Source organism: Neoarius graeffei, chromosome 3 (assembly GCF_027579695.1).
Source record: "Neoarius graeffei isolate fNeoGra1 chromosome 3, fNeoGra1.pri, whole genome shotgun sequence".
NCBI classification, from domain to species: Eukaryota; Metazoa; Chordata; class Actinopteri; order Siluriformes; family Ariidae; genus Neoarius; species Neoarius graeffei.
This window is the reverse complement of record NC_083571.1, coordinates 24,397,824-24,419,541: the sequence shown is the minus strand read 5'-3', so window position 1 is coordinate 24,419,541 and position 21,718 is coordinate 24,397,824. Positions and strand designations below refer to the sequence as shown.

Genomic DNA, 21,718 nt, shown 5'->3' with positions numbered 1-21,718 from the left:
AAGCAGTACTCAAAAAAATAACGTACAATAAAAAAGTTCAGACAAAAATGAAATGTGAATGATTTATTTGTAAATTTATACACTGTAATTGTTGTTACTGAGGAAAGCAAAAATGATAAACATAGAACCATGCATGGTGGCACGGTGGTGTAGTGGTTAGCGCTGCCGCCTCACAGCAAGAAGGTCCGGGTTCGAGCCCTGTGGCCGGCGAGGGCCTTTCTGTGCAGAGTTTGCATGTTCTCCCCGTGTCTGCGTGGGTTTCCTCTGGGTGCTCCGGTTTCCCCCACAGTCCAAAGACATGCAGGTTAGGTTAACTGGTGACTCTAAATTGACCGTAGGTGTGAATGTGAGTGTGAATGGTTGTCTGTGTCTATGTGTCAGTAGCCTGGGCCCGCCCATCCTAAGTGTGATGCAACATGAGGGCCTGTTGCGAGCTTAGTCTGGCAAGGCAAGCTATCTCCAGCTCTTCCAAGCTCCCAAAAAATCGGGAGCCAATCAACTTTGAGCATCTCCAACGGCCCTGGGTAGAGGCGTGTTCAAGGCAGTGACGTAGTAGAACTGTGACCGGAAGCCATAGATTGTTTACAGAATCTATGCCGGAAGCGCTTCATTCACTAGAAACATTACGAACATGGAGCAGCGGCAAGCCTTTGACACAGCGGTAGATGCTGTATTGAAAGCATTCAACAGGAAGTTCTCATTGAAAACAGAGCAAAGAGCAGCCCTGGAGGTATTTATCTTCTTCCTGTTACTCAAGCAGTTTCCGTCGCGTCACATACGTCAGAGGAAAGAGTGATGTGATTGGTTTAAGCTTCGTCACAGCCTTTTCTGGCTTCGACCAGTAGCAAACTGAGGCATTTCAGGGAGGCGGGTCAACCACGCGCTTTGGGAAATGGTTGGGCTTAATATCTTTGCCAGACCAAATGCTCGCAGAGCTTTGAAGTCGCGTTAGCCAGACTAATGTGTCAGCCCTGTGATGACCTGGCGACTTGTCCAGGGTGTACCCCACCTTTCGCCTGTAGTCAGCTGGGATAGGCTCCAGCTTGCCTGTGACCCCGTAGAAGGATAAAGCAGCTAGAGATAATGAGATGAGAACCATGCATCAAAAAAATGAACACAGCACCAATTATAGTACAGTAAATTCACACTACACACACATCACTGCCATAATTTCGTGATTTAGTGTTTCATTTATTGAGCCTTTAATACAACAGAAAAGCTGAATCTCAAACCAATCCCTACCAACATTACTCACATTACACCATCTTCCTGCTCCCATGGAGCCATTTGGGATTCAGTCATGAAAGGCAGAGTGCCATATTTGGCATTTACACTACATTTAGCTGAACAGCAGGGGGCAGTATGACTTTGAGGAGACCACAGTCTCTGAGCTCCACGTCCCTTCAGACAGATGTTTGATTTGAAGTGTCTTACGGGTAATGGTCTATGTAGAAATCACCAATATTATTGAAAAACAAGTTTAGACATACATACACACATTAAATAAATGCCTGTAATTATAAAATGAGTAAATGCAGCAATAAATATATTTAAAAAACAGCAAAGTACTTTAAAATATGTTTTAAAGCTGCCCTATTTATTCTTTCCAGGTTAAATATAATAAAGACATAAAACATGTCGGCTACTCTCACGTGGTACCATATCAGCAACAAGGAAAAGTCCATTTGTTGACGAAATCTCGCGAGGTTATCGTTCAAGGAGAGTGCGTGAGGAAACAATAAAATCATATTAAAAGGCTTCAAATCGACAAAAGTAACCATAAAATACGTTTCTTCGTTATTTTTTGTGTTAATACCCAACCTAACCCTAACACGCATGCGCAAAGTGATTTCCGGTGTTGCTGTCACTAACGTCCAAACTACCCTTTATTTCAGAGTGTATGATCACAATTAGAGATTAAACCGAGAATTGATTTGATGTTTTCTTTCTGAAGGCAGTGACGAAATGATAAAATTAATCCCTCTCTGAAAACAGAAAAATGAAGCTCAACGCACTGAAACCGATTGTTTGTAAATATTTTCAGCTCGTAGCTCATAGCAACATCCCACACACTGAGTCATCGATACCACGTGACCCTCTGTATCGCGAGATCACCGCGGACAACCTACGGGCCCCGTTGCTGGGATACGTCAGAGTGTCCGCCATATTGGATGTGGCAAATCTTCCCCGTAAATCAATGCAAGTAAATGGACTGAACTTCATAAAGCCCCTTTCTACAATAATATTTAACTCGATGCCTTTTATTCACCCATTAACACACACGTATATATTTGGGAAACAAATAGGCATCAAAACAACATATATAACTTTTAATGTGATGGTTATAAAAAGTGTGCGAAATACCCTGTACACTGCAAACTAGCGACAGATAATCAGTCAGCATACCGTAGCAAGCTACCAAAACCTGAGGCCACAATAACCAACCTACAAGACTGAATATGATAAATGATGGAAATAGTGGAAAAACTGGAAATAGTGAATGAAAATAAAAATTTACTGTTTTATTTATTGAGTCACCACACAGACCTACTCTCGTTGAATAAAGTGAGCTGAATGACCGCCAAACTGAGTTCGGCCAGGTTCTAACGTCATACCAAAACAAAATACATCACTGATTCCTTCACATTCAGAAAGGTTAAAAACATTCATCATACGTTCAAAAACGTTCATCATAGTGTGGCACTGTATTATCTAATTCTCACTGCTTATAACTATACACCTACCCGGTGGAGATGAGCTGGGAAACTGAAGACTGAAGGAACAGCTCCCTCTCTGATCCTGACTGTCTGACCTGTTCTGTCAAAATCCTCTGTTCTGAAGTGTTCACTGCAGAGCATGGATGACGGAGTAGCAGAAAACCCTTCCTGTCGCACAGCTGTCTCCCACTGCTTTTTCATGTCTTTATTTTTGGGAAACCTACATAGTATGTGAAAAGTTAGCTAAGCAACTAACAACAATCAGCGTAGTTACGAAGGAAATACTTCGTTGTTTGGAGACAGGTTTCACCGGGCGGCTATTATGCGCGAGACTTCATATTAGCCACAACGTCAGAAAAATCTGTTCGTAAAATTACATTATAATGACCAAATACAATGAAAAGTGTTTTTCCAGTCTCACCTGTGAAAGGTAATCCCATGTGATCTCGTTTGGACGGTAAACCTGTTGGTACAGTGAAATGCAGCACATGAATGAGGCATCTTTATTCTCGGCTACTGTCTAGACGCTATACCTGAGACGGTTGAAGAATCTCCACTTTGCCACATCCAATATGGCGGCGAGTATGACGTATGATTCTACGCAGAAGGCGGCGTCTATGTTTATATGTCTATGGTCTCGCGGACCAGGCAGCCCCCTTTATGACATCACCAAGTGGCGTAACAAAGGGAACGCAAACCTAAATACAGCTGCACACAGCACGAGTTTGCTATTGCAGCTGATTTCTCATGATGAAATCCAATGCCGAGGCTCTGTTTTATTGTTCCATCAGCCATTAACAGCTGGATGACAAAGTTATGGGATGACTATGGAAAACAGGAACAAGTTCCGACTGGAGCAACAGAGCAGGAAATTAATCTCTTCAGGAGGAAAAGACTAAGAGATTTTGAAGGGCGAAACCTTGGCTACCAGGTCTATTACAAAGAGGAGTTCAGATGTCCGGAGACCATCCGGCGGCTGAGTAAGGATCTGGAATGAGGCGAGGAAATGGTGAAAGCATTATGTTTCCATCAATGCGTCTGGACAAGGCTCTTCGATCATTCCTCAAGGTATTTTGTTCACAAGATGAACCTGAGATTCAGCATCTACTTTTAATTAACTTCGCTCATCAGTACCTTACATGTACTGCACAACCGCTCAAATTCCAGCCTGCAGTGTACGTCCTGTATGCGGCTGCGATCATACTGAATGCTGATCTTAAAGTGCATATCCTGGACCAATTTCGGGGTTTTTTATATGACAGAATGTCCCTTTACACACTCATCCAGAAGGGTAATTTTGCACAAGGCCATCTGTCTACAGCAGAAAAAAATAAAATAACAAAACGCATCTGGAAAAATCTCAAGGGAGTCTGGAGCCAGATTCATGACGTCACCTGCGGAACTGCCAGCAGGCTGCGCGAGCTTTGCGCAGTCTCAGTGCACAGCCTGTTTAGACCAAGCGCTCCCAATTCTCTCTCATTGCCCGGTCTTTTGGAAAACGATGAACAGGAAATCTCATTTGCAAAAGAGTTATGGATGGGAATGGGAGAAAAACCAGAAAGGGCCAGACAGCATGGAAGCCATTTATTGCAGTTCTAAAAGGCATGGTACTGCATTTACAAAAAGACACATCTGACTTATCCGAGACCAACAGCAAGTATGCCGTTAGACTGCATCATATCTTGGCATACTCTGTAGATTACAAAAAGAGGCCCTATGTGTTGGGCCTCAAGACTGCAGACTGCAGACTCTTCTATTTTCAGGCCGAGAGTGAAGTTGAGCAGGAATCATGGATTGCGATCATTAACCGCCTCGCCGCCTGTTACTCTGCTCGTGCTCTCACTTCTGTTTCACACCCTAAGGAAACACATCACTGTCAGGTCCTACCATCATTTCCCAGCAATCTGTCTCTACAGAAGCAGCTTGACTACTACAAGGACCAGGTACAGACACTATCAGAACGCATGTCTGACTTTTCACTTCTTTCGCATCTTTGGGATAGTACTTTTGATTATATGGGGCAGGAGAAGAAGCGCTACACAACATATGTGAGAGCGTTACAGGAGCTTGTTCTGGAAGATGACGAAGAAGGCTCCAACACCTCAAATTAACATCAGTGTCTTCCATAAAGAGGATCACGACAATCTGCTGAAACTCATTTCATTTTATTGGTTACAAAAATAAAGATCATTCAGATGATACAATGATGGCTCTGATACAATATGTTTCTAGTTGGTGTAGTAACAGTTTACACAGGGACTTGTATGGCATGTCAGCTACATAATCTAGGGCTAATAAACAGATAAGCAGGTTGCAATATGTTGATTATTTAACAAAGGAGAATGTATGTTGATATGATGACATTTTCTGTTGGCAGATTCTATCGTAACTGGATCCATTAACCACTTGCCCACAAAATAAGAAATTTTTCTTGTCCTTTTTTCCGTGAGGTAATATTTTCAAGATTGAAAATATGGTATTTGGTCTTCTAAAACAGCACGTCATTTAAAAATACACCGAGTATATCAATAAAAGATTTTTAAAGAATAAAGTTCTATTTCTTTGACATATCTGACAGACATAACTCCCATTTTAAAAATCACTTTCATTATCCCTGTTGCTATCGTCAGTGAATTTCTGTCAGATGACCTGACGATAGACTCAGCCATTATGGATCTTTGGTAGTTATCGTGTGGAAGCAGGCTTTATAATTTTTGGGTGTCAACAGATAGAGTTGAAATAGATTAACAGCGAAAAAACTATTTCGTTCACGACGAGAAGCCCACAGTTATTTTTAAAAAATGCTATTGTGAGTCTGTCAGTCAAATGCACCTGACGATAGCAAAATTCAAGCCCTCACCACGCACATGTTGACTGACGCAAAGAGGAAATTCTACTGCACATGATTTTTGTGACAGCAGACATTTACTTTCGGGCAAGACTTGGAGTTCTGACAGCTAGGTTTCATCAAATAAATCAAGGTAAGATTTTCAGTCAGCTATCCTGACGATAGAAATTTTTGACGATAGAAACATTGAGAATATATTTATGCATTCATATTTAAATTTTTCTGGAGGAAAACTATCATAAGTTGAGATAAATCAGAGCCACTTGCGACCCTTTCAGCCGACAGGCCATTTCAATGTGTTATTTCCCCGCGAAAGTGACACAGTCGTGTCTATCGTCACTGTTCTGACAATTATTGTTGATATTTCAATTTTGAAAATAAATTTTATCTTTTTTATTTCAATATTTTATTTTATTATTTGGTTCTAGTGATGAGGTATTTAACATTATTACTAAATTTGTCAGATTAATAATGTAAGAAACAGTTTTGTTGCTATTGTCATCTAGAGTGTCTGTCAGAATATGATGGTAGACGTTAGTTTGTCTGTCAGATTTTGATGATAGAAACCGATGTGTTTCTATTGTCATTTAGCATGTCTGTCATGTCAGGCTTTTATTAATTAGTTACCAGGACTACTGTCCTAAAATTTACTGTGAATGTCCAAGACCCCAAATGCTACTAGAAAAACTTAATAGAATGATCAAAATAATCAATTCAGCAATTTAAGGAGATGGGACTTAACTGGCCTCTGTTATGGTAGAATCTGCCTGTTATGAGATGATTGTTGGTGTCAGATGGGCTGGTTTGAGTATTCTATAACGGCTGATCTCCTGGGATGTTCACACACAACAATCTCTCGAGTTTACACAGGCTGGTGCAAAGCAAGTACTGTCTAACATAAATACAGTCCCACAGTAAAGAGCATTCATACACTCTGTTTCCAAATGTTGATAGAATACCGCTTTTCAAAAGCAACAGTGAACAATTTTGGCCCATATTGGCACTGATTGAGGAAGACCCCAACCGAATTCCTTTTGTTATTGCACTGTACTCTGAACACTCAAAACATCTTCCATCCATCATCTGTAGCCGCTTATCCTGTACAGGGTCGCAGGCAAGCTGGAGCCTATCCCAGCTGACTATGGGCGAGAGGCGGGGTACACCCTGGCGAAGTCGCCAGGTCATCACAGGGCCGACACATAGAGACAAACAACCATTCACACTCACACCTACGGTCAATTTAGAGCCTAACCTCTTTGGACTGTGGGGGAAACCGGAGCACCCGGAGGAAACCCACACAGACACTGAGAGAACATGCAAACTCCACATAGAAAGGCCCCGGTCAGCCACTGGACTCAAACCCAGAACCTTCTCGCTGTGAGGCAACAGTGCTAACCACTACACCACCGTGCCGCCCACACTCAAAACCATCAGATGCAAATTAGTAACTCTGATTTTGTCATGGAGATGGAAAGGATTGCATTTAATAATGTTATTTACCAGTCTAAATTATACAAAGTGGAAATTGTGCATTTGTCTGCTATGATGCACCAGCAAGAGCATTTCTTAAGAACAATAAAAAGCCCAAAACTCCTCAGCAGTGTCAGTCAGTTAGTGTCACCATCAATGCACTGTCCAGTCTTGCAAAATCCACTTTCCCTCTTTACTGTGGGAACAAATTCATGTTATCAGTTCACAGTGACAATAAGATCATTTTGTGTCATTACACCACATTCAAAATTGAACACAAATTTAAAGTAGATGGTTGTATGTACTTTTTAGCCAGAAAATATCGATACCAACAACCATTTTTCATTTCTTTGGTGGTCTCTTATTCTGGGAACTGCATTTGTTAAAGATCTCTCTGAAGATTGTCTGTGACCTTACCTGAGAAAGACATTAATACCAAAGAGGTTGCAATGCCATACAAAGACAGATTACGCTCATATACAGATGAAGTGGTGAGGAAAAATCTGGTGAGGGCCACTAAAAGGGACTCCTTCACTTCTAAGGATGAGGATAGAAAAAGAGTTAGATGCTGTAGCAGTTCCCTGAGTGGGGTGGACACTGAAGCACAGAGACAGGCAGGTAGTGGTACAAATTTCCACCTTTATTGAACACGTAGCTTTTCAGCTTTGAAAAGTGACATGCACCTGCACACACACACACACACACACACACACACACACACATATCCTGTCTGTTTGTGCTAGTTGTTTTTGCACTGTCCTTGTTGTCTGCACTTTATGCTGTTGATGTCTGCACTTTATGTTGTGTGTAGTTTATTACCTGCAGTGTGTGCACTCAATGAACTCTTGGACTTTATGTTTTTATTTGTAAAGTTGTAGTCCTGTGATGTTTAATGTAGCACCATAGTCCTGGAGAAACATTTTGTTTTGTGTACTGTACCAACTGTATATGGTTGAAATGACAATAAAAAAGCCTTGACCTTTTCCTTGACTTGATGTACACTCTGGTCAGGAGACCCCCTCCTCTTGGCTCTCCTTATCAACCCATGCCAATCACTGCAATAAAACACACACACCCACAACGTTAATTATTCACAGGTGCATCCGCTTCGGCATTCACCTTCCGCAGCCTCGCCCTCTATTCACAAACAGGCACTCAACCATGCCCCTGCTACCACATACCCCACTGTCTGACTCATTCCAGGGAGCCATACGGCCTGCAGCTGACCCTTTCCTGGGAGATGGGAGAGGTAGTCGCCACCATCTGTGCCCCCGGCCTGTGGACCACCTCAAACTTAAAGACCTGCAGAGCTAGACCAACAGGTGATCCATGCATTGGCATCCTTCAGGCTGTGGAGCCACTGGAGCGGGGCATGATCCGAACAGAGGGTGAAAGGTGTCCCAGCAGGTAGTACTGGAGGGTGACTGCCCACTTGATGGCCAGGCACTCCTTTTTGATGGTTCTGTATTTAGTCTTTCACATCGAAAGCTTGTGACTCATGTACAGCACCAGGCTCTCCTCCCCCTACACCACCTGGGACAAAATGGCCCCCAGCCCCCTGTTCAAAGTGTCAGTCTGCAAAACAAAAGAGAGAGAGAAGTCAGGGGAGTGTAAAACTGGCCCACCACACGGTGCAGCTTTTTCCTGTATGAAGGCCTGTTGACACAAGTCCATCCACTGGACCAGATCTGGCGCTCCTTTCTTAGTGAGATCAGTCAGCGGCCTGGTGACGTCCAAATAATTAGGCACAAACCTATGATAATAGCCAGCCAGCCCCAGGAACTGTCTCACCCTCTTTTTGGTCTTGAGCCTCAGGGAGGTCACAACGGCTGTGGTCTTGTCAATTTGGGGACCCAACTTGCCCATGACCCAAGTGGAAGCCCAGATACTGTACTTCCACATGCTCAATGCATACTTCTTTGGGTTAGCCATGAGCCCCGTATGCCTCAACGACTCTACAATGATCCTGAGGTGTTTCATGTGCCACGGCCAATCATTGCTATATGCGATAATGTCATCTAGGTAGGCCGCAGCATGTGGGTGGAGGATTTTGTCCATGAGCTATTGGAACATCATGGGAGCTCCAAATAACCTGAATGGAAGACATCTGTGAAGAAGCAATGCAGCAGTAGCACGCAGCGGCCTCTCCGGACCCAAAATGGTGCTTTTTTGTGTCATTTTGTTCCTTTGCTCGACCCTGTACAGCACATGGACATCAGATCAACTGGTCTTCATGTCTACCATCGCTAGACACTCCTTCAGTACAGAAAACAGGCAGAAAACATCATAAAAGATGAGCTGCTGGAGAAACTACGTAACCTTGGCCTGCTGTGAGGAACAGACCTCCAGTCATTGGCCTTGCATGAGTCATCAGAAGCAGTATGTGAGGAGGTAGAAACACAGCAAGTGTGTGGGTGTCCATGCCAGGCTAACAGCTAACCCCAGCTGGCCATCTTTCCCATCCATTTTACTCTCCAATGTCTGCTCCCTGGAAGAAGAAGCCTTTATTTGTCACATGTACACTCAAGCACAGACTTAAGCACACAGTGAAATGTCTCCTCTGCATTTAACCCATCTGAAGCAATGAACACACACATGCACAAGCAAGTGAGCAATTAGCACACACACACATACCCAGAGCAGTGGGCAGCTATGCTACAGCGCCTGGGGAGCAGTTGGGGGTTAGATGCCTTGCTCAAGGACACTTCAGCCCAAGGCCGTCCCATGTTAACCTAGCCGCATGTCTTTGAACTGTGGGGGAAACCCACACAGACACAGGGAGAACATGCTAACTCCACACAGAAAGGCCCCCATCAGCCGCTGGCTCAAACCCAGAACCTTCTTGCTGTGAGGTGACAGTGCTATAACCAGTACACTACCTTGCTGAGTTTAGAGACTGCTGCGTCCTTGTTTTCATGGAGATGTGGCTCAGCAACCGAGTTCTGGACACCACTATTCAGCTTGATGGGCTAGCTTTGTTCCGAGCCTACAGAAATGCAGCTCTGTGTGGTAAGACTTGCAGAGGTGGCTTGTGTATTTGCATGAACACAGAATGGTGCAGGAATTTGGTGCTAGTCTCTGTTTATTGCTCATCGCTAGTGGAGTTTGTGACTGTTAGATGTAGACCGTTTTATTTACCACGGGAATTCACTTCCACATTCATAATTGGAGTTTACATTCCCCCTGGCACTAATGCTAAGGAAGTGCTCTATGTACTGTATGGTGCTATCAGGGAACTGCAGAATGCACACCCAGATGGACTGTTTATTGTCGCTGGTGATTTCAACCATGCAAATCTCAGATCAGTACTCCTTAAATTAAGTCCATCAGTATATGGACTTCGCAACAAGAGGGGCGAATGCACTGGATCTTGTTTACACAAACATTCCTGGCACATACTGGGCAGAGCCCCACCCCCACCTCGGCTACTCAGACCACATCTCTGTTATGCTAATTCCAGCATACAGACCGCTCATCAGATGCTCCAAACCAGTTCTAAAGCATGTAAACACCTGGCCAGAAGGAGTCATCTCTGCTCTCCAGGACTGCTTTGAGAGAACTGACTGGGACAGGTTTAGGGAGGCTGTAACCAATGGCGACTGCACCAACTTAGAGGAGTACACAGCATCAGTGACCAGCTACATCAACAAGTACATTAATGATGTTACTGTCTCTAAGATCATTACTTGCCCCAACCAGAAGCTGTGGATTACTGCAGAGGTGTGTGCACTACTGAGGATCCAAGATGCTGCCTTCAGAGCAAGTGACAGGGTGGCCCTAAGAGTAGCGAGGGCCAAACTGTGTCAGGCCATCAGAGCAGCAAAGCGACATGCGCCCAGAGAATCCACAGCTACTTCCAGGACAGTGGCGACACATGGCACATGTGGCAGGGTATCTAGGCCATCATGAACTACAGGACAACACCACCTGCCTGTGACAATGATACCTCCCTTCCAGATGAACATCTTCTATGCACGGTTCGAGGTACAGAACGATGTGGCGACGAGGAAGACCATCCCTCCTCCAAACGACCAGGTGCTGTCTGACCACAGACGATATGAGGAAAACTATGTAGAGTCAACCCACAGAAGGCTGCTGGACCAGACAACATCCCCAGTAAAGTGCTTAGAGGATGTGCAGACCAGCTGACATCTTCAACATCTCCCTGAGCAACGCCATCATTCCAAAGTGCTTTGAGACCACTACCATCATCCCCGTGCTGAAGAAGTCTTCAGTGTCCTGCATGAATAACTACTGTCCCGTTGCACTCACACCCGTAATTATGAAGTGCTTCAAGATGCTTATCATGAGGCACATAAAGACCCTGCTGCCACCTTCCCTGGACCACCTGCAGTTCATGTATCACCATAACCAGTCAACAGATGGTGCCATAGTCACCACCTTTCATCTGGCCCTTAGCCACCTGGATAAGAAGGACACATACGTTCGAATGTTGTTCACAGACTTCAGTTCAGCATTCAACACAATCATTTCTCAGCGGCTAATTGGAAAGCTGAGCCTGCTGGGCCTGAACACCTCCCTCTGCAACTGGATCCTGGATTTCTTGACTGAGAGACCACAGTCAGTCTGGATTAGGAGCAGAACTTCTAGCACCACCATACTGAGCACTGGGGCCCTCCAGCGCTGTGTGCTCAGTCCACTGCTGTTCACTCTGCTGACTCCCGACTGTGTAGCAACTCACAGTTCAAATCACATCATCAAGTTTGCTGATGACACAACTGTGCTGGGTCTCATCAGTAAGAATGATGAGTCAGCATACAGGGGGCTATGCAATGGCTATCAGACTGGTGCAGAGTCAACAACATGTCTCTGAATGTGGACAAACAAAAGAGATGGTTGTTGACTTCAGAAGAACATGGAGTGACCACTTTTCACTGTACATTGACAGCTCACCCATAGAGAACGTCAAGAGCACCAAATTCCTTGGTGTTCATCTGGCAGAGAACCTCACCTGGTCCCTCAATACCAGCTCCATAGCCAAGAAAGCCCAGCAACATCTCTACTTCCTATGGAGGCTGAGGAAAACCCATCTCTCATCACTCATCCTCATTATATTCTACAGAGGGACTGTTGAGAGTATTCTGAGCAGCTGCATCACAGTCTGGTTTGGGAATTGCACCGTCTTGGCTTGCAAGACCCTACAGTGGATCGTGAGGACAGCTGAGAAGATCATTGGAGTCTCTCTTCAAGGACATTTACACCACACACTGCATCTAGAAAGCTACCAGCATTGTGGATGACCCCACACACCCCTCACACTATCTCTTCACCCTCCTGCCATCTGGAAAAAGGTACCGAAGCATTCAAGCCTTCACAGCCAGATTCTGTAACAGTTTCTTTCCACATGCCATCAGACTCCTCAACTCTGAGGGACTGGATTGATATGCACAGACTAATCACACCACTCCCACTGCAGTCTTTGCACAGTGAACAATAATGCACTATTACTTTACAATGCTTACAATGCTTCTCCCCCCCCCCACAAGGTTTACATTTATTTATTCCTTTTTTCAAATACTACCTCAATATGCACACTCAACTTTCTGCACATTAACAGTAGCCGGTTAGCAATACTGGTAGGCAATATACTGTTGTTTGTGGTAGTTGTGGTTTTTGCACTGTCCTTGTTGTCTGCACTTTATGTTATCGATGTGTACACTTTATGTTGTGTGTAGTTTATTGTCTGCAATGTTTGCACTCACTGCACTCTTGCACTTTTTGCTGTATTTGTAGATTTGTAGTTATGTGTGATGTTAATGTAGCACCATGGTCCTGGAGAAAAGTTGTTTTGTTTTAACTGTGTACTGTACCAACTGTATATAGTTAAAATGACAAATAAAAAAGCCTTAACCTTGGAAGGGTGACGGATTGGTGTAAACCAAATGGGGTGGAAAAGGCCATTTTCTCTCGGGATAGGGGAGTCAAAGGGACCTTCCAGTATCCCTTTGTCAAATCCAGTATCGAATAAAAATGAGCTGTGCCTAACCGATGGAGCAGTTCATCAATGCTAGGCATTGGATATGCATCAAATTTAGACACCATATTGACCTTTTAATAGTCCACACAGAACCGGACTGACCTTTCAGTCTTGGGAGCCAAAACTATTGGGCTGCTCCAGTCACTGTGCAATTCCTTAATTATTCCCTTGCTGAGCATGACCTTGAGTTTGTTTCTGCAAGTGTTGGCGTTAATCACTAATCATTTTATCTTCTCTACAAATAACTTTCCAGTATCTTTTGATTGTACTTTCACTTTACCTTTCTTCCGCATTTTACATTTTTTCAGAGAATGCCAAAGACCGGAAATTTTTCCTCCCGTGCAAAGACTGCAAGCGGAGGCCATCCACATTGGATCTGCTTTAAAATCAACAGATCTTCGATTAAGGTATGTAAATCCATTCATCATGGCACACCTTCAGCTTGTTCAGTGTGCTGAATGCAGGATATTTAGTCATTCTTCCTCCGTCGTTAGTAATAGCTTTATTTGTGATAAGTGTAGATTAGTTAGCTCTGTGATGGAGAAGATTGCAGCTTTAGGAGGTGCGCATTCAGACTCTAGAGAGGTTTAGTGAGACCTAGAGCAGTGTAGTTTCTGTAGGGGAAAGTCTGGATGCCTTAGGTGGAGTTAGCAATCCCCCAACTTCAGCATTAGAGCTCTCATAGTGGGGCAAATGGGTGACGACTTGGTGGCATAATTGCAGAGCCAAAGCTACCGCTGAGGGTCAGCCACAGGAGCACCACTCCTCTCTACTTCAGGTGTGAAACAGGTTTGCTCTCCTCAGTGATGTACCTGCTGAGAAACCTGAAAGAGCTCTGGTCATAGGAGACTCTATCTTATGGCACGTGAAATTAGCTAGGCCTTTAGGGGCACCAGCAGCTTTAGTCAGGTGTATACTGGGAGCCATGGCACTGGACATAGCAGGCAATCTTTGGGTCCTAGGCAAGCACAGGTTCTCAAAGATAATTATCCATGTAGGTGCTAATGATATATGCCTTCATCAGTCTAAGGTTACTAAGAGTAACTTTGTAGAGGTGTTTAAATTAGCGAAGGTGACGTCTGATGCTGTAGTATGCTTTAGCCCTATCCCAATGTGGTGTGGCGATGTAGCTTGCTTATGGGCAAGAGGTGGGGTACAAGTCGCCAGATCATCACAGGGCTGACACATAGAGACAAACAACCATTCACACCTACAGTCAATTTAAAGTCACCAATTAGCTTAACCTGCATGTCTTTGGACTGTGGGGGAAACCAGAGCACCCAGAGGAAACCCATGCAGACACAGGGAGAACATGCAGACTCCACACAGAAAGGCCCCCGTCAGCCGCTGGGCTCGAACCCAGGATCTTTTTCCTGTGAGGTGACAGTGCTAACCACGACACCGCCGTGCCACCCTCATGTCTAAAGCACTAATTGTTAATGAACTTATTACTGATCAGGGGCCGTATTCACAAAGAATCTTAAGGCTAAAAGTAGCTCCTAACAGGCAAATTTAGGAGAAACTCCTAAAAATAATGGGCATGTCAGTTGTAACTTTAGGACTCCTAATTTTTTAAAAATAAGAGTTATTCACAAAACATTTTAGGCCTAAAAGTAGCACTTAAGTCTGGGAGAGCTTAAAAGGAGCCCAGAGGACTCCTAACTCACTAAGAGCTATTCACAAAAAGTCCTAAAATGGCTGCTGTCATTCCACGATGCAATGTTTTAGAGACGTTAGATGATAGGGAATTATTAAAAAGATACCGATTGGATCGTGAAGGGATAGAAGTTGTAGTTGAGTTGGTGAGGGACGCAATAATGTCCCCAACTAACCGAAACAACCCGATAATGCCGGAGTTGAAGTGTTTGTCAACACTCCGGTATTTGGCTATGGGGAAAATGCAGCTCTGCAACGCAGACAATTTAGGACTATCACAGCCATCAGTAAGCCGTTCCATCAATCAAACCATCAACGCGCTCTGTAGACCCCATATAATCCGTCAGTTTATCCGATTCCCTTTAGACCATCGCCATCAACAAAGGATCAAAGGCAACTTTATGGAGATTGCAGGTATGCCCGGTGTGATCGGTGCCATTGATGGGACGCATATAAGAATAATTGAGCCCTCTCAGGATGAATACGTCTTTGTCAATCGCAAAAAATTTCATTTAATAAATACACAAATTGTCTTTGACTCGCATTACACCATACTGGACATTGTTGCGAAATGGCCCGGATCAACACACGATTCAAGAATATTGATGGAGAGTGGTTTGAGGCAGCTTTTCGAGGGGCACCACGTACCAGCTGGATGTCATTTGCTGGGGGACAGTGGATATCCATGCAAAAGGTGGCTACTGACTCCTTACCTCAATCCACAGCCGGGACCACAGTTAAGTTATAACAGGTAAGGCTGTCATGACTGTACAGTATTAAGGCTATTTACAATTCATACAATTCCATATCATGACTTAAATACTGCACACACATTTTAACAATGTTTACTGTTTTCTTGGTGTATGTTAGAGCACACAAAAGGACACGCAGTGTTGTGGAGAGAGGAATAGGCCAAATGAAACGCAGATTTCATGTACTACACAGTGAAATAAGACTCAGCCCAGAGAGAGCCAGCAGAGTTATCACTGTGTGTGGTATTCTTCACAACCTCTGCCGGCAAAGGAATATCCCACAGCCGGAGGATAGTGATGATGACAATGACGACAACAATGATGATGATGATGATGATGGCAGTGAAAATGTGATAAACTTGGATGAAGTGGAACAAAGTGGACTGGCATACAGGGATTACTTTGTGAACACACACTGGTAAGAAAAAAAATAAGACAGCAAAACATTTCATCCTGGGTCATTTATTGGGTGTCATTTTTCATTTTGTCTATTAGCAACGTGTAATAGTCACTCTTAATTTCAAGAGCCTCTCTTTTTCCTTCAAAACCTTCTTTTGCCTTCTAAGCACGCGTATTTCCATCTTCATTTTTTTTTTCCATCGGGGTGAGGAACTGGCACCTGCAGCAGGAAGGAGAGGGGTGGCAGGAGGAGACAGAGGCCCACTGGAAGGAAATGCTGCAGCTGGAAGAGGAAGAGTGCATGGAGGAGATGGAAGAGGACATGGGAGACGAGGAGGAGGACGTGGGAGAGGAAGAGGAGGATGTGGGAGAGGAAGAGGAGGATCTTCTGGATGTTGATCCTCCTGTGCCCTAGGGAGGAGATATTGTTATTAGGATAACTTTGTGAGCACATTTTTGGGAGCTGGGTGTTGTTTACTCTTTCATTAAATATTACTATGCATACATTTCAGTGTCTGATTATTGCACAATGCTTATGCCTCTATCTGTAACAATAACTGCATTGCTGGGTCAGCAGCACCCTCAATACCAGTGATGCTTGTATCTGACCCCAACACGCTGTACACCACTGATGTAACTGGGGACAGAGGCTTTGGTGCTGAGCCTTCTCCTAAAATATGCATAGAATATTTCAATGACATGCAAAGCAGGCTACCTCACATAAACATCTTCATATCACTATAGCACTTTGGATAAAAGAGTCTACCAAGAACCTAAACATAAATATTATGTTGCATTTAGCTTTTGTAAATTGCATGGTAGGCTAAATAAGCAATGTTAATTTCTACCTGTTTTACTGATGGCTCGTTTGTAGGCTGCAATTTCAGTCCTCGAATGAGATTGCAGCGAATACCATCTCTTTTTACAGTCGTCTGCTGTGCGGGAGACTCCGGGAACGCAGCATTCATATTGAACGAGACACTTTCCCATGCATCCCTCTTAGTTTTGCTTGTTACCCCGGAGCCAAATTTTCCTTTTAATATTGTTTTGTGTTCAAGCACCAACTGGGCCAGGAGCAGCAACTGGTCCTGGGACCAATTGGGCTTTCGTTTCCGTCTAGGCGTTTCATCCATTATGGAAAACAAATTTGGGTTACGTGCGTGCTGACATTTAAAGTATGCAACATATTGTCCTAAATTGGATAATTGTCCTATTGAATAAGTGGCCTACGTGAACAACTAACAAGGCAAAAGGCGCTTTTATTCCCTTGACAATTTACGCACCACAATCTTCTTATTTTTATTTGTCAAAAGCATCATTTTGGGGTTTGCACTTAATTCTCTTCATACATGTATTTCTCTATCCATTATCTTTTCATAGGCTTTCTCATCCAGCTTTGAAGACTATTTCCTTATTTTCACTTGATGCATTACGTATGACTTTCCAATGAGCCGCCCTGTCACTCAACAACCAATCACCGTTGTCATTGCGTCTAAGCTCGTGCATGTGAATTGACGTCATCCATAGCAACAAAGAGTTACTCTTAGTTTAAGAGTTCACAGTTTTCTTAACTAAAAGTAGGTCTCAATTACTTTTAAGAAACAACTCCTACATAAAAACTTTTAGTACGATTTAGGAGTACTCCTAACGTTAAGATAAAATTCTTTGTGAATATGGCCCCAGGAGTTTAATGTACTGTGTTTAACAGAAACATGGATTAAGTCAAATTAATATATGGCATTAAATGAAGCTAGTTCTCCTGGATACAGTTATATACACCAGCCTTGCCTAACTGGTAGAGGAGGAGGTGTCGCGGTTATTCATAATGATAATCTAGGCATAACACAAAAACCTGGTTATAAATTCAATACATTTGAAATTCTTCATACTAATATAACATGTGTAGCCTCAAAAAATAAGTCTACCCAGTCAATTCCATTACTTATTATTTACAGGCCCTCAGGGCCATATTCTGAGTTTCTTTCAGAATTTGCGTCTTTCATCTCAGACCTGGTTATTTCCTTGGACAAAGCTTTAGTTGTTGGAGATTTTAATATTCACTTTGATAACCCAGAATGCCCTCTGAAAACAGTGTTCATGTCCATTCTAGACTCAGTAGGGGTTAATCAGAACGTCATAGGACCTACCCATAATGGTGGTCACACTCTTGATCTAATACTAACATTCGGATTAAATATAGAAAATATAGTTACACTTCCACAGTCTGGAGTTACCGCAGATCATTATCTCATTTTATTCAAAATATATCTGAGTAATAATACCTTACCCTGCTATTGTATTAAATGTACATTCACATCAACTACTTCAAAGTTTCATAAATAGTCTCCCAGAGTTATCAACTTTGATTGGATCACCATTAGCCCCCACAGAACTTGATCAGACAACTGAATGCTTAGAGTCAGCGCTCCGCTATACTTTAGATAATGTAGCTCCACTTAAAAGAAAAATGATTAGGAAGAAAAAAATTAGCATCCTGGTATAACGATTACACTTGCACTTTAAAACAGACCACTCAAAAATTAGAACGAAAATGGCGTCAAACAAAATTGGTAGTATTCAAATTAGCATGGAAGGAGAGCCTCCTGAAGTATAAAAAAAAGCTCTTAATGCTGCTAGATCAATGCATCTCTCCACCCTAATAGAAGCTAACAAAATAATCCTAGTTTCCTATTTAATACTGTAGCAAAATTAACTAGGAAAAAGACCACTATAAACACATGCACACCTGCAATATGTAGTAACAATGGCTTCATGAATTTTTCAATGACAAAATTGAAAATATTCGACAAAAAATTCATCTCATCTCATTATCTCTAGCCGCTTTATCTTGTTCTACAGGGTCGCAGGCAAGCTGGAGCCTATCCCAGCTGACTACGGGCGAAAGGCGGGGTACACCCTGGAAAAGTCACCAGGTCATCACAGGGCTGACACATAGACACAGACAACCATTCACACTCACATTCACGGTCAATTTAGAGTCACCAGTTAACCTAACCTGCATGTCTTTGGACTGTGGGGGAAACCGGAGCACCCGGAGGAAACCCACGCGGACACGGGGAGAACATGCAAACTCCACACAGAAAGGCCCTTGCCGGCCACGGGGCTCGAACCCGGACCTTCTTGCTGTGAGGCGACAGCGCTAACCACTACACCACCATGCCGCCTTCGACAAAAAATTCAAACTACTAATTTTAGGCCAGACAATTTAAATAACCCTGTGGTTAACAATCAGATCAGAAATTAGAATGTTTTACTCCCCTTAGAGAAATTGAACTAATTTCATTCATTTCCACACCAAAATAATCAACTTGTGTACTAGATCCCTTACCTACATGACTCTACAAACAGATAATACCAGTAAAAAACAGACCTTGACCCCTGTCAGCTGTCCAATTATAGGCCAATATCAAACCTCCCCTTTATCTCCAAGATCTTAGAAGAAGCTGTGGCGCAGCAGTTATGTTCATATCTACTGTACGTAGGAACAACATCCATGAAATGTACCAATCAAGATTTAGATCTCATCACAGCACAGAGACAGCACTGGTTAAAGTAGTAAACTAGTTACTGTTGGCATCTGATCAGGGATGTGTCTCCCTGCTTGTATTGCTTGATCTTAGTGCAGCCTTTGACACCATTGATCAATTCCATTCTCCTGGATAGGCTAGAAAATGTTGTGGGAGTTAAGGGAACGGCGATCTCCTGGCTCAGGTCTTATTTAACTGACCGCGATCAGTTTGTTGATGTATACAATGATTTTTTCTAGACAGACTAAGGTAAACTTTGGTGTTTCACAAGGTTTTGTCTTAGGCCCACTGCTTTCTTCTTTATATATGTTACCTCTGGGTGATATTATTCGTAAGCATGGTATTAGTTTCTACTGTTATGCTGTTGACACACAGTTGTATGTTTCTGCAAAGCCAGATGAGAGACAACAGCTTAATAAAATTAAGGAATGTGTAAAGGACATTAGATACTAGATGCTTATTAACTTCCTTCTGCTTAACTCTGACAAGACAGAAGTACTTTTACTAGGACCACATGCAGCTAGAAGTAGATTTTCTGATTACATAGTATCTCGTATCTCTGGATGGCCTTTCTGTTTCTCCACATGCAGCAGTAAAAGACCTCGGTGTGATCATTGACTCTAGTCTTTCGTTTGAAACTCATATCAATAACATTACCTGGATAGCTTTTTTCATCTCAGAAATATTGCTAAGATAAGAAATATAATGTCACTACATGATGCAGAAAAACTAGTTCATGGTTTTGTTACTTCTAGGTTGGATGATTGTAATGTCTTACTGTCTGAATGTTCCAATAAGTCCATAAACAACCTCCAGTTATTTCAAAATGTAGCCACAAGAGTCCTTACTACAACTAGAAGCTATGACCACATCACCCCTATCTTATCCACATTGCATTGTCTCCCAATCAAATTTCATATTGATTATAAAATACTACTATTGACCTTTAAAGCGCTGAATGGTCTTGCACCACAGTATCTGAGTGAACTTCTGGTCCTTTATGACCTGCTATGCCTACTTACATCAAAAGGTACAGGCTATTTGCTAGTACCTCTTATAGTGAAGGCTACATCGGGGGCAGAGCCTTTTCTTACAAAGCCCCACAATTATGGAACAGCCTTCCAAGCAGTGTTTGGGTCACAGACACAGTCTCAGTGTTTAAGTCTAGGCTGAAAACATATCTTTTTAGTCAAGCCTTTTGTTAATAGTTTTTATTAGGTAAAGGAGTAGATCTGGAGGGTCCTCAGGCATAGAGTGTTTTGGTAAACTGGGATGTATGGACACTGTAGCCCCCCCCCACACACACACACACTTGTTCACTCAGGTTTGTTGATGGTGTTGTGGCTGACTACTTTATGTCTCAGGGCGCCCTCATGTCTGTTACCTTCTGGCTTTTCCTTTTAGTTATCCTGTAATAGTTTGTCATGCCGGAGTTCCTGCTTGCACTCAGTGCAAAATGTATACTGTTTTTACTCATTTGGTGGCACTGGGCATACCTAACAACCTGCCCCCCCATCTCTTCCCTCTGTCTGTCCATCTCTGTTGAGTTACATGTCGATCCTGAGACACCAGTGGTACTGACCTCTTCTGCTCCTCGGACCTTCCTGATCCATCCTGATGCCCTACGTTTGGCTGGAGTCTCATCAGATTGCTCCTACGGAGGATGGCCCCATATAGACAGTTGAAAGTCGCACTTGGAAGATGGCTCTGGATACTTACAGTAATGCATCTATGACTGAGGACTACAGTTGACTTGCTACCTTTAGGACTGCAGTTGTGAACAATTTTGCACTCAAGTTTCCATCAATGAACAGCTGATAATTTCAGCAAAACAGACTTCATGTTAAAACTATAATTATTTTCCTGGTTGCACAGTTGTACTTTGTGACTACATAAGACACTGTTATACTATAATTTATTCCCTGAAATTGGATTTTTCCCGGGGCCTGTGGGTATTCATAAATACCCCCATGCACACACTGAACCGTCACCAAATGTACTGTACCCAAATGCCTCCCGTTGAACCAAACTTTGGTGGCTCAATGTTTGATTACAGCCTGAATCCACCAAAGCGTGATGTGTCCTTCCTTGGATACTCACTGGTATACGGTATGTTCATACTCAATCAGGGGTGGTCTCTGCCATGTTAGGGATCTGAACCACTGCCCCCACCTCCAGGGGCTGGCACTGGTCCTGGAAGTGCCCAGGCTCCCTGCAATGCCAGCACACTGGCCCAAACCAAACCTCTGCACCACTGGTGTGCAGATCACTCACCTGGGGGAAGACACAGAAACATAAGGGGAGGAAGGGGTAGGGAAACCACAATCTTG

At 43.2% G+C, this 21,718-nt stretch overlaps 1 protein-coding gene and 1 long non-coding RNA gene across 2 annotated transcripts in view; one reads left to right on the top strand and one right to left on the bottom strand.

Annotated features, from left to right (window-relative positions):
- Nucleotides 1-48: 48 nt before the first annotated feature.
- Nucleotides 49-2,077, bottom strand: LOC132882743 (uncharacterized). The gene is made up of 2 exons (XR_009654223.1): nucleotides 1,256-2,077; nucleotides 49-1,074 (listed from the first exon to the last, which is right to left on the bottom strand). It is a non-coding gene; the product is annotated as an uncharacterized LOC132882743 (long non-coding RNA).
- A 5,870-nt stretch (nucleotides 2,078-7,947) lies between these two features.
- Nucleotides 7,948-21,718, top strand: part of anxa5b (annexin A5b) — a 58,537-nt gene continuing 44,766 nt past the window's right edge. The window contains exon 1 of the mRNA XM_060916531.1: nucleotides 7,948-7,959. The gene's annotated coding sequence lies outside the window, so the exon portion shown is untranslated. The remainder of the gene's footprint in view (nucleotides 7,960-21,718) is intronic.